This window comes from Callithrix jacchus, chromosome 7 (genome assembly GCF_049354715.1).
Source record: "Callithrix jacchus isolate 240 chromosome 7, calJac240_pri, whole genome shotgun sequence".
NCBI lineage: Eukaryota > Metazoa > Chordata > Mammalia > Primates > Cebidae > Callithrix > Callithrix jacchus.
Window position 1 is genome coordinate 144,487,812 of NC_133508.1, and position 14,752 is coordinate 144,502,563.

Sequence of the window (14,752 nt, forward strand, 5' to 3'; positions counted from 1 at the left end):
AAATTAAATAAATAAAAATTGACAAGGGACTGGAATAGACATTTCTCAAAGGAAGACATACAAATGGCCAACGGATATATTTAAAATTTTGCAGATGACATGATTGCATATTTACAAGATGCAGTCGTCTCAGCCCAAAATCTCCTGAAACTGATAAGCAACTTCAGCAAAGTCTCAGGATACAAAATCAATGTGCAGAAATCATAAGCATTCCTATACACCAATAACAGACAAAAAGCCAAATCAAAAGTGAACTCCCATTCACAATTGCTATAAAGAGAATACCTAGGAATACAACTAACAAAGGATGTAAAGGACCTCTTCAAGGAGAACTACAAACTATTGCTCAAGGAAATAAGAGAGGACACAAACAGATGGAAAAACATTCCATGCTCATGGTTAGGAAGAATCAACATCATGAAAATGGCCATACTGCCCAAAGTAATTTGTAGATTCAATGCTATCCCCATCAAGCTACCAATGACCTTCTTCAGAGAACTGGAAAAAAAAACACTTCAAACTTCATATGGAGCCAAAAGAGAGCCCATATAGCCAAAACAATCCTAAGCAAAAACAGCAAAGCTGGAAGCATCATGCTGCCTGACTTCAAACTATACTACAAGGCCACAGTAATCAAAACAGCATGGTACTGGTACCAAGCAGAGACATAGACCAGTGGAACAGAACAGAGACCTCAGAAGCAACACCACACATCTACAATCATCTGCTCTTTGACAAACCTGAGAAGAACAAGCAATGGGGAAAGGATTCCCTGTTTAATAAATGGTGTTGGGAAAACTGGCTAGCAATGTGCAGAAAGCAGAAACTGGACCCCTTCCTGACACCTTACACTAAAATTAACTCCAGATGGATTAAAGATCTAAACATAAGACTTGACACCATAAAAACCCTAGAAGAAAACCTAGGCAAAACCATTCAGGACATAGGCATAGGCAAGGACTTCATGGCTAAAACACCAAAAGCAATGGCAACAAAAGCCAAAATAGACAAATGGGATCTAATTAAACTCCAGCACTTCTGCACAGCAAAAGAAACTTTCATTAGAGTGAACCAGCAACCAACAGAATGGGAAAAAGTTTTTGTAATCTACCCATCTGACAAAGGGCTAACATCCAGAATCTACAAAGAACTAAAACAGATTTACAAGAAAAAAACAAACAAATCCATTCAAAAGTGGGTGAAGGATATAAACAGATACTTTTCAAAAGAAGACATCTATGAAGCCAATAAACATACGAAAAAATGTTCATCATCACTGGTCATTAGAGAAATGCAAATCAAAACCACACTGAGATACCATCTTACACCAGTTAGAATGGTGATCATTAAAAAAATCAGGAGACAACAGCTGCTGGAGAGGATGTGGAGAAATAACATTTTTACACTGTTGGTGGGAGTGCAAATTAGTGCAACCATTGTGGAAGACAGTGTGACAATTCCTCAAAGACCCAGAAATAGAAATACCATTTGATCCAGCAATCCCCTTACTGGGTATATATCCAAACGATTATAAATTGTATTATTATAAAGACACATGCACACATGTTCACTACGGCACTGTTTACAATAGCAAAGACCTGGAACCAACCCGAATGTCCATCAACGATAGACTGGATAAATAAAATGTGGCACATATACACCATGGAATATTATGCAGCCATAAATGGTGACTTTGTGCCCTTCATAGGGACATGAATGAATCTGGAAACCATCATTCTCAGCAAACTGACACAAGAACAGAAAACCAAACACAGCATGTTCTCACTCATAGGTGGGTGTGGAACAGTGAGAATATGTGGACACAGGGAGGGGAGCATCACACACTGTGGTTTGTTGGGGGTGGCTAGGGGAGGGACAGTAGGGGGTGGGGAGGTTGGGGAGGGATAACGTGGGGAGAAATACCAGACATAGGTGATGGGGGGATGAAGGCAGCAAACCACATTGCCAGGTATGTACCTATGCAACAATCCTGCATGATCTGCACATGTACCCCAGAACCTAAAGTACAATTTTTTAAAAAAGGCTCAACATCACTAATCATTGGGAAAATGCAAACTGAAAACACAATGAGATATCACTCATCCCAGTCAGAATTGCTATTATCTTAACATGCAAAAGATAACAAGTGCTGCTGACGATGTGGAAAAAAGGGAACCATTGTATACTGACAGTGGGAATGTAAACAGCCCTTATGGAAAAATGTATGGAGCTTCCTCAAAAAACTAAAAGTAGAATTACCAGGCGATTGAATAATCCCACTTCTGAGTATTTACCCAAAATAAATGAAGTCAGTTTTCTGAAAAGGTCTCTGCACTCACATGTTCATTGCAACGCTATTCACATTAGCCAAGTTATAGACTCAGCCTAGGTGTTCAGCAACAGATGAACAGATCAAGCAAATGTGGTTTATACACGATGGAATACTATTTAGCCTTGTAAAAGAAGGAAATTCTGTCATTTTCAACAGGATGGATGTGATTAGAGAACATTATGCTAAGTGAAATAAGTCTGGCAGAGAAAAACAACAAATATTACATGTTCTCATTCATATGGGAATCTAAAACAATCAGACTGAAAGCAGCAGAGAGTGGAATGGTGATTACAAAGGCACTGGGTGTGGGGCTGAATCGGGCTGGGAATGGAGAGATGGCAGCCAAAGGCGCAAAATCTCAGGCCGGAGTAGTAAGTTTGGGTTTTTGTTTTTTTTTTAAGATCTAATGCATAGTGTGGTGAATATAGTTAATAACAGTGTATTCGAAATTTCAAAAGGGCTGAGAGAGTAAATTTTAAAGGCTCTCACCACACACACACAAAATAACATTTGAGGTGATAGATATATTAATCGGCTTGATTTAATTATTCCACATTGAATTCATAAATCGTATCATGTTGTACCCCATAAATGTATACAATTATAAATTGCCAATTTACAATTTTTAACTAAGTCATCTGTGCCATTTTCCCCAGGAGGCTCCGCAGTGGTGACTGCTGGGATGTCTTCCCGTCAGCTCTTCACCACACTCAAAATCTCCCTCTACCCTCTCTTCAAGCATCAGGGAAAAGAGCTAGGTTTGGGGATCAGACCTACAGCTAAATTCTGGTTTCACACTTACTGGCCACTGGCCAAATCCTCCTTGCTAACTCAGTTTCCTTAGCTACAAAATGAGGATAACAATATTCAAATCTAGAATTAAATGAGGTGTCATCTTGAAAGCCCCTGACATAGTGCTTAGTATATAGTAGATGTTTAGTAAATGCTTTCTTATCTCCTTTCTTCAAACCTGGCTCCTAAAATCTTTATTTGTCCAGGCTCCAGGGCCCCTCAGTCTAATCCACTTTCCATATATAGCTCTATTAGTTTACTTATCTAAATAGCAATTACCAGTCTGATATATAGAAGATAAGGGTTTGACTACAGGATTATGAGAAAATGCAAACTGGTTGTAGATTTTAGGATACAGCTTTAAATGATAAGACCTCTTATTATCCAAAATAATACTGGCTTCAACAAGATTGAAGTATTTTCTCTCACAAACTGGACTCGTGGTAGTAGCTCTGCATGTGGGGACCCAGGCCCCCTTAATGCTGTCACTTGTCCATCCTAGAGTATTGCGCTCGTCTCTAGAGTCCAAGGCACCTGCTCCCATCCCTGCATCACAGCCATGGGAGGAAAGAGAAGCACAGAACAAAGGCAAGCCACCTCCCCCTAAGGACACACAGGAGTTGCACAGCTCACACTTCCCTCACATTTAGAACCCCGTCACACTCAGCTCCAAGGAGACTGAGAGGTCAAAGAGGCTGCTATGAGCCCGCTGAAAAGGCTATTACTATGGAGGAATGAGAGAACACCATGGGAGAAAACTGGCAGCTTCTGCCACAGAGCTAATTAGGAGTTTTTCTCCACCAAAACAAATAGCAAAGCCAGGATAATCCATGGAAGCCAAAAACCATCCAAGCTGCAAGTAATGACCCATTTGTTTCAAACAAATCCATAAAGAAAATTTAACATCCGCCCCAAACACATACATAAATGACAAAGACTTACAGCTAAATCAAGGGAATATGGCCATATAAGAAAACATTAAACATTTTTATCCTATAAAATCACCAATCCTTAGAACTGGTGGGAATCTTAAAAGAGATTTAGTACAAACTTCTACTCTACGCAAGAATTCCCTCTACAGTAATCTTGACTAAAGCTATCACCAAACATTTTCGGGTGATGGTTTGAAGGTCCACAGCTCCTGGGAGTTGTGGGCAAAGGCAGAAAGAGGGAACCAACAGGAGACAAGGTTCAGAGCTTGCACTTGGGGTTCAAAGCCATGGGCAAGATGAGGGGTGAAAGCCCCAATTCCAGGATCAGCCAAAAGTACAAAACACAAGGGATTTTCATTGATTCAGGTCTAGAGGTAAGTCTGCAAAAAGGATATATCTTTCCTGCAACATCGTTTTGGAAGCCCCAAAATATACAATTTCGCCACAGGTGTCTATGACTAAAACAAAGTAGCTCTGATAACATTGAATTGAAAGGGCCTATAAGACATTTGGGTGGAGATTTCAAGTAAACACCTAGAAACATGTATCTGAGGCACAGGGAAAATGTCAAAACTGGATATTTTTAATTAGCTGCACAAAGGTTAGCCTTGAAATTGTGTTAGAAGAGCAAAAAGATACAGAAGTAGGAGAGGCTGGGAAAGAATCTTGCTTTCAGAGAATGGAAAGTAGAAATATACAAAAGAAGAAAGATGAAGAACAGTTTTAAAAATAAACAAGAAAGGAAGGGGAGACAGAGAAGGAAGAGTAACAGATGGTTATCGTATGAAGTCCAGGGAAACTAAATTTTAATAGTCATTTTAAAGCTTACCAGCTGGGTCTGCTTTCTAGGGCATCGTTTTGGGGTAGCATTTGTTTTGCATGATTTGTGGATAAAAATTGGAAGGATCACCTAGCTCAGGAAGATTCCACATCCCTTTGTTTTGATGAAATTCCCCGTCTTCCAAACCACTGGCTGGTTCCTACCCAATTAAATTAATTGCAAAGCCCAGAGGCTTTACCACTGTGATTGAAGCTGAGGTGGGCTCATGACCCAAGCTAAGTCAGTATCAGTCTTTCCCTGAGGTCTTTCATAAAACTGGAGCTAGAATAGAGAAGCTTTTCTCGTCATGTTCCGTGTTCTAACAACATGGCCCTGGAACAGCCAGTGGACATATGGACATGTCGCCGGCCCATGTATAAGCCTGAGCCAATAAAACCAAACAGCAAATAGAAAGCAGAGACACAGAGACAAAAGTGGAGTTAGAACCCTGGGTGTTTGACATCAGTGAAGGGTGTACATTCCCGCAGGTGCATCCTTATGGGGCAAAGTATTCCCCAAATGCCAGCCCAGGAAGGTTTCCTGGGGTCAAGCTTAGACCTATATTTGGACCACACAAGAAGTCATCTTTAGCCGTAGCTGAAGGATCTGCCCCACGGCGCAGGGGATACAGTTAAGGGAAGAAGGCTGATTAAATGAGCAAATAGGAGTTACCAGCAGGATACATAGTGCTCAGGAAAATGTAATGTCACTAAGGTCACTGGCAGTGGAGGCAGCAGTCTGGTAATGAGGCAAGAAGACAGGACCTGGAGAAAGGCAGTAACCTGGGGTAACCACTTGAAATGTCAAGAGGGGAAGTACAGAAAAATGATGCAACAGTGTTATTTGAGGTGGCAGTTTTATGACTAAACAAAAGCATATAAGCGTTTTATATTATATGACAGAATAAAATAGAATATATATGACAGGATAAAAATCTATGAAACATAAAGTAATTCCCTGGAAATTTCCAAAGATGTTAAGAAAGAAAATTCAGTGAAACACTAAAATTCCTACAGGCAAGAATAATAATTCAAATATAAAAGGTTATTGTTGTGATCATAGTTTGGTAAGGGCTAGGACATAGAGATAACAAGGAAAATGTTTCCAAGGGTTGGTGTGAGGTCTCCTATTCTAGACAGAATGACAAGAATGAAGATCAAGGAAATGTCACTGGTTGGAGTGACTTCTTTTATTAGTGACCTTCATAAAACTTGAAGTAAAACGACGGTGCAGAAAGCAAATGTCTCAACCTGAGCTTGAGACCTACATGTCAGGGAGGGGGCCTTAAGAAACAAATGAGGCCAGGCGCAGTGGCTCATGCCTGTAATCTCAACACTTTGGGAGGCCAAGGCAGGTGAATCACTTGAGGTCAGGAGTTAGAGACAAGCCTGGCCAACAGGGTAAAACCCTGTCTCTACTAAAATTATAAAATTAGCCAGGGATAGTGGCACATGCCTGTAATCCCAGCTACTTGGGAGGCTAAGGCAGGAGTATCATTTGAACCCAGGAGATGGAGGTTGAAGTGAGCTGAGAGTGCGCCATTTCACTTCTGCCTGGGCAACATGAGCAAAACGCTGTCTCAAAAAAAAAAAAAAAAAGCAAATGAGATGACTTCTGATAAACCACTTAGCACAGAGCAGAGACAGGATGGTGAGAGCAAGGGACAAGTGGGGAGGATGAAAGGAGAGTTGATAGAGAGGCAAACCCGGCAATAGGCTCCTCCATTTGGGGCCACAGGAGGTGCCTTTCAGCAAAGAAGGGAGGAAAGACAGGAATCCATCTGTGTCTCTGGTCAAGTGACCTTCATGAGTGGATGCTCACATTGCCATTCAACACCCACTGAAATAAAGTGAGAGGCAGAGAAAGGGCATCTTATGTTCCCACCTTCCTCCTAGAAAAAAAAAAACACATACGGAATTCCCCAGAAGGCTCAGATAGGTTTTTCCTCAGAGATTTCATATGGGGGAATAAAATAAAATACTACATATGGGGGAATTATAAAGTTGGGTTCTCTTGAACCCAAGAGGCAGAGGTTGCAGTGAGCTGAGATCACACCATTGCACTTCAGCCTGGGCAACAGAGCAAGACTCCATCTCAAAAAAGAAAAAAATTTAAGCTGGACATTGGATGTTGACCCTCTAATTCATCATTAGCTGAATGAATAAACAAAACATATTATAGACATACAATGAAATATTATTCTGCCTTAAAAAGGAAGTATTGATACGAGTTACAACACGGAGGAACTTTGAAGAACAGCTAAATGAAATACGCCAAACACGTGCCATGTATGCACCTATGCAACAATCCCACATGTTCTTCACATGTACTCTAAAACCTAAAATGCAATAATATATACATATATCTATACACATATATATACACACACACACACATATATATATAATAAAAGCACACACTAGCAGATTGGATTTAAAAAAAAAAAAAACAAAGAAAAGGCCCATCAGTCTACTGTCTTCAAGAGACCCATCTCACACTTAATGATACCCATAGGCTGAAAGTAAAGGGTTTCACTGCTGTCGGTTTAAAGTCTGTTTTATCTAAGAATAGTGACCTCTGCTCTTTTTTGTTTTCCATTTAGCATAGAGACCATTGTCTTACATCAGATAAAACAGACTTTAAGCCACCAACAGTGCAAAAGGACAAAGAAAGACATTACATACTGATAAAAGATTCAATTCAACAGGACTTAACTGTCCTAAAAAATACTCAATTTTGGAGCACCCAAATTTATTTCAAAACATGCTCGTACACCTACAAAAAGATTTAGATAGTCACACAATAATAGTGGGAGACTCAGCACCCCACTGACAACATTAAACAGCTCACTGAGCAAGAAAACTAACAAATTCTTGACCATTCTGGGCATCAGCCTTGGGAAAGAATTTGACTACGTCCTCAAAAGCCATTGCAACAAAAACAAAAATTGACGAGTGGAATCTAATAAAACTAAAGAGCTTCTGCACAGCAAAAGAAACTATCAACACAGTACACAGACAAGCTACAGAATGGACAAAATATTCACAAACTCCATTTAACAAAGGTCCAGTATCCAGAATCTAGAAGGAACAATTGAACAAGCAAAAGGCATATAACCCCATTAAAAAGTGGGCAAAAGACCTGGTACTTCTCTTTGGTGTGTGTGAGGGGGAGGTCAAACCCAATTTTTTTTTTCCAATTTTTATTTTAAATTCAAGGATTATATGTGCAGGCTTGCTACATAAGTTGCTTGTCATAGGGGTTTAGTGTATATATATTCTGCCGCCCAAGTAATTAGCATAATACCCAACAAGTAGTTTTTTAATCCTCCTTTCCTCCAACCCTCCACCCTCAAACAGGCGCCAGTGTCTCTTGTTCCCTTCCTTATGCCCATGTGTACTCCATGCTTGGTTCCCACTTAAAAGTGAGAACATGAACTCCTTGTTTTTCGGTTCCTATGTTAAGTCCCTTAGGATGATGGCCTCCAGCTCCATCCATGTTGCTGCAAAGGCCATTATCTCATTTTTTATTTATGCTGCATAGTATTCCATGGTGTATATGTATTACATTTTCTTTATCTAGTCCACCACTGAGAGGCATCTAGGTTGATACCATGTCTTTGCTATTGTGCATAGTGCTGTGAGGAACATACGCATGCATGTGTCTTTATGATAGAATGATTGATATTCCCTTGGGTATATATCTAGAGATTGCTGCGTTTTATGGTAGTTCTATATTAAATTGTTTGATAAATCGCCAGACTGCTTTCTGCAGTGGGTCATCTCCTTTACTTTCCCACCTGCAGTGGCTAAGCATTCCATTTTCTCTGCAATCTCACCAACATCTGTTATTTTTTAATTTTTTTTTAAACAATAGCCATTTGGACTGGAATGTGATGGTGTCTCGTCATGGTTTGATCCTTTCATATGCTGTTGGCTGCATGTATGTCTCAGATACTTCTCGAAAGAAGACACATAAGCTACTAACAAACATATGAAAAAATGTTCAAAGTCACTAATGGGAGACATGCAAATCAAAACCACCTTACTAGGTTGGGATAGTAAGAGAATTAGTTGTTTATCTTACATGAACTAATGCAGGAACAGAAAACTGTTTACCACATGTTCTCACTTAGTGGGAGCTAAACATTGAGTAGTCACAGATATAAATACGGCAAAAATAGAAACTGGGGACTACTGGGGTGGGGGGGAAGGTTGAAAAACTAACTATGGAGTAATATGCTCAGTACCTGGGTGAGAGGACCATTCATGCTCAAACTTCAGCACCATGCAATGTACTCCGGTAACAGAGCTGCATGTGTGCCTCCTGGCTCTAAAGTAAAAGTTGGGAAGAAGTTACCATAAAATTAAATTTTAAAAAAAGAAGGCCAGAAGTTTGGACATAAAGAGGAAGATCTTCTCTAGGGGAAGACTAAATTCAGCTCGGGTCATGATGTCTTTGAGAGGATGATGCATTCATTAGCCAGTTAAAAAGGGGTATCATTAGACACAAATACCTTAATAAATTCAAAACCAAGGACATCTCAAAGGCTCCTCTCACTCTCCAGTTGGCGTCTTTTCCAAAAAGAAAATTGGCTTGATTTGGTATAAATTACTTTTACTGGCATAGATGTCATGAAAATGGATGCAACAATGGGTAGTGACAATAGATGACAATGAATGACCATCACTTTTCTTTTGTAGTTTGCAAGCCATCTGCTTAACAATCTGTTTAATAATAAAAACCAATGGTTAGCCCAATTTCACATAATTTTTAGAAGTTATCTTTTGTCCTTTTTGGAAGATTGTTACAACATTGCACATCTTTAAATGTCTTTGTTATTGACCATTATTCCTCGAAGATAAATGATGACAGTCTGGTCTCCCTGCACGTCTTCTCACAGCCCAGGGATATCATCCATCTGGGGCAGAGATTCAATCTTATTAAAAACAACTAAGTCTCTTGCTATTCTGACCTAATAAAGATTGTAGTCCCTGTTTCATGTTACTTGTTTGGGCTTTCCAATTTGAAATTATTTTTGTGGGCAAAGAATATGAAAACAAAATAAGACTTAAACAGTTTTGCTTTCTCTTTGCAATCAACAGTTAGCATTACACCATGTGTTTCATTCAGGTCAGAAACATGCCTTGTTTTTGTGTCTCCAACGTGTTAAATCAAAACTGAAATGTTGCTGTCCTTGGCATTTGGGGGAGTCTGGGTACATTCACGCCTGCAGGTTTCCTAACACTGGTCTTATTGATTTCTGCCACTCTTTTGTATTCCCTCCTAGACATGGGTCCCTCCTTCTGTGTTATGTGAATATGCTGCCTGTGGATCCTTTATATAAACTCCTCTTTACATCCTCATTGAAGTCGGTTGTAATTGCAATGTCAGAGAAATGCTTTTTAGACTGTTCTTTGCCAGTTAGTATTTTTAATAATGGAATTAATACCTGTCTTTCACTTCACAGTTTTCAGTCTGATTTCTCCAAGTCTAGTTTATAAGTCTGATAACAATCAGCATCCCTGATCATCATGAATACCAAGATGATGGGGTCACTTTCTTTTAAAATTCAGATCACCATTACTTTACTCATATGCTCTCTTCTTTATTAGTCATAGTTAAGATAGTTAAGCTCCAAGTAGCAATATAGTGTATTCTCAAACTGCTGAGAGACTGAATTACCTCCAAGACAAGAAGGTATTGGTGCTCTGTATTTGTTGGATTAGAGCTCCCAGCAAGAGGGATTAGAGCATTTTGGGATGCTCCCACAGCGATGTTTGGAGCTCTAATCCAACAAAAACAGTACCAGTACCTTCAGCCTCTTATCGAATTGACTTGCTCCCATGCTAACCTTGAAGTTTCCATTAAGAAATCATCATCTGTGCCTTTCCTTTCGGCGGAGCGCGGCGGCAAGATGGCTGTGCAAATTTCTAAGAAGAGGAAGTTTGTCTCTGATGGCTTCTTCAAAGCTGAACTGAATGAGTTACTTACTCGGGAGCTGGCTGAAGATGGCTACTCTGGAGTTGAGGTGCGAGTTACACCAACCAGGAAAGAAATAATTATCTTAGCCACCAAAACACAGAATGTTCTTGGTGAGAAGGGCTGGCGGATTCGGGAGCTGACTGCTGTAGTTCAGAAGAGGTTTGGCTTTCCAGAGGGCAGTGTAGAGCTTTATGCTGAAAAGGTGCCACTAGAGGTCTGTGCGCAATTGCTCAGGCAGAGTCTCTGGGTCACAAACTCCTGGGAGGGCTTGCTGTGCGCAGGGCCTGCTATGGTGTGCTGCAGTTCATCATGGAGAGCGGGGCCAAAGGCTGCGAGGTTGTGGTGTCTGGGAAACTCCGAGGACAGAGGGCTAAATCCATGAAGTTTGTGGATGGCCTGATGATCCACAGCGGAGACCCTGTTAACTATTACGTTGACACTGCCGTGCGCCATGTGTTGCTCAGACAGGGTGTGCGGGGCATCAAGGTGAAGGTCATGCTGCCCTGGGACCCAACTGGTAAGACTGGCCCTAGGAAGCCCTTGTGAGCATCGTGGAACCCAAAGATGAGATACTGCCTACCACTCCCAACTCAGAACAGAAGGGTGGAAAGCCAAAGCCGCCTGCCATGCCCCAGCCAGTCCCCACAGCGTAACAGGGTCTCCTTGGCAGCTGCATTCTGGAGTCTGGATGTTGCTCTGTAACGACCTTTAATAAAATATTGTACAAAGACAACAAAAAACAAGAAATCACATCTGTGTTTCTTTCCTACATAAGTGTTCAACAATGCCCACTACCTTTTGTCCTTATAAAAATGTTCCATACCATTTAATTACTAATTTAACAAATACATATTAAGCATAGGTACAGTGCTATATTAGTTTGTGAGGGCTGCCATAACAGAGTATCACAGACTGGAGAGCCTGAGCAACAAAAATTCATTTTCTCAGTTTTCGAGGCTCAAAATCAGAGATCAAGGTTTCATCAAGATTGGTTCTTTCTGAGGATCATGAGGGAGATCTGTTCCAGGCCAGGCCTCTCTCCTTGGCATGTAGATAGCCATCTTCTGTGTCTTTACATCAACTCCCCTCTGAACTTGTCTGTGTCCAAATTTCCTCTTCTGAAAAGACCACAAGTCAGATTGGACTAGGGCCTCCTTAATAATTTTAATAGCTTCGTTTTAATTTAATTGCCTTGTAAAGTTCCTGTCTCCAAATATGGTACATTCTAAGGTACTAGGGTAGAACTTCAACAAGCGTATTTCTGTGGGGACACAATTCAGCCTCAGGGTGGTCCTATGTACATATACTATAAGCCAGACACTGTTCTAAGCCCTCGGAATATGGAAGTGAACGAAACAAAGTCCCTCCCTTCATGGACTTTATTTGCACTCCAGTGGAAACGGGAAGATAAACAATTAACAGTAAGTATATGCTGTAATGCCAATAAACAGCATTTAGAATCTAAACAGGGCAAAGAATTAGAGGGTACCAGGGAAGAGATGGAGGGGGGAGGGCTATAATTCTAAATGAGGTCAGAATGAAACAGAGATTCATGAACACAGAGAGGCTCAAACGACATCGTTGGGCAAGAGACCTGCATTCTAGGCAGACGGAAAAGCACACGCAAAGATCTGAGACAGTTATGGCAGGCATATTCAACAAACAGAAGGGAAGCACCATGAGTCAGGAGAAGGAATAGCAGTGTATTAGTCCATTTTCACACTGCTGATAAAGACATAACCAAGACTGGGCAGTTTATAAAAGAAAGAAGTTTAACTGGACTCACAGTTCCACATGGCTGGAGAGGTCTCACAATCATGGCAGAAGGCAAGGAGGAGCAAGTCTCATCTTACATGGATGGCGCTGGCAAAAAAAAAGTTTGTGCAGGGAAACTCCCATTTTAAAACCATTAGATCTTGTGAGACTCATTCACTATCACGAGAATAGCATGGGAAAGACCCACCCCCCATGATTCAATCATCACGCACTGGGTCCCTCCCACAACACATGGGAATTCAAGACAAGATTTGGGTGGGGACACAGCCAAACTGTATCAGGCAGGAAATGACATCATCCATGTATTGTGTCTTGTGAGAATTTGAATTTTATTCTCAGTGTTACAGGAAGCAATTTGAGGGTTACAAGCAAAGAACTGACATGAGAAAGAACACTGTACCAAGCCTGGATTTAATGAGATGAAATTCACAAGCCCCTTTGAGAAATATAGAGAATCCCTGCTAAAATGTTTAAACAACTTTCTGGTATACTTTATTGAAATTAGAAATTCCTTCTGAAAAGGAAATTCATCACCTATCTATCTGACAGTCTTAAAGTCCTTACTTAAACATCCATGTAAAATATCCCTATTAAACAGGAGTCTGTGACTTGGCATTTTCAAAAGCATCTTCTCTTATTAAAGTTTGAAATTTAGTTTTGACACACGCTTGTCATCAACTTGTCTAAGAAGTTGCCTGAACAAATAAAATCATTTTTGAAGGGTCACTGTAGGTACCAGATAACTCACTGCAGAATTTCCTTTTGGGTGTTGAACTTCCCCTATTATACCTGTTTCTTTTGCATAATCCAGCATAGTTCTCTTAATTGTGCTAGTTCCTTTCCAATCTAACTTTAATGCTCAAGTCTTCTGTCTATAACATTATCTATTTAAATTTCAAGAAGATAAATGATTACAAATCAAGGCAAGTCCATTTCTGAATCAAATTGACCTTTCTAGAATAACAAAATAAGAATCCACCTAACTCTCCTCTCTGTTTTATGATTTCCTTCTTTAAAATCACAGTTAAATATATGCTAAGAGCCAACAATGATTTGAAGACAGGGAAACCAATTAAATAAACCCAATAATCCTTTTCCAACTTAAAAAAAAAAGGCAGAGGGCCAGGCATGGTGGCTCACACGTGTAATCCCAGCACTTTGGGAGGCCGAGGTGGGTGGATCACGAGGTCAACAGATCGAGACCATCCTGGTCAACATGGTGAAACACCGTCTCTACTAACAATACAAAAAATTAGCTGGGCATGGTGGCGCGTGCCTCTAATCCCAGCTACTCAGGAGGCTGAGGCAGGAGAATTGCCTGAACCCAGGAGGCGGAGGTTGCGGTGAGCCGAGATTGCGCCATTGCACTCCAGCCTGGGTAACAAGAGCAAAACTCCGTCTCAAAAAAAAAAAAAAAAAAAAAGGCAGAAGATTGTTATACTAAAGCAATTTACCTTTTCTGAGCTAAGCATAACATTAGTATTCAATAAGGGAGTCCCAGCAAACATCAAGGAGAAATCATACTGCCAATGGAAGTCATTTCTTATATCACCTGGTAATACAGACTGTTTCCAGTGTCAAATTTTAAAGTAAGTCTTATTAATGAAAAGGGACAAATTAGAAGTTTTTAGATATGCCAAGGCTCTACAGGGTTTTGTTTTGTGTATGTATACAAAATATAAGATCTTTCCTAATAAAGGAGATACAGAAAATGAAATATTTTTAAATGTCAGATGAAATCCATCTCTATTTCACCAAGATTAGCAAGTACAATGTTAGCCATTATTGGAGATTTCTCCCTCCCCAGGGCTTCCATAGTTCTGGTAGAAATAGTTAGAAATAGGTTCCTGGTTGCCATCTTTTACCACACCCACCCTCTCAACTTTGTTTATCAAAGAGTAAGTACCTGTTGGAAATATGAATTTATTATCTAGTTGAAATGTTATTTATTTATGAAACCCACAGGGGAAAAAAACGGATGAGGGATGAAAACAATGGATAGAAAGGGAAGGCAACAAAGAAGAAAAGAAGGGGAAAAAAAGGACAGAGAGAAAGGTAAAATTGAGCATTTTAATAAAGAATCAGTGTATGCAAAGTAATTTACACTCAAGGGAT

The 14,752-nt window shown here is 40.2% G+C and overlaps 1 pseudogene; it reads left to right on the forward strand.

Moving 5' to 3' along the window:
* Nucleotides 1-10,762: 10,762 nt before the first annotated feature.
* On the forward strand, nt 10,763-11,608 carry LOC100391605 (ribosomal protein S3 pseudogene; annotated as a pseudogene).
* Nucleotides 11,609-14,752: the final 3,144 nt, after the last annotated feature.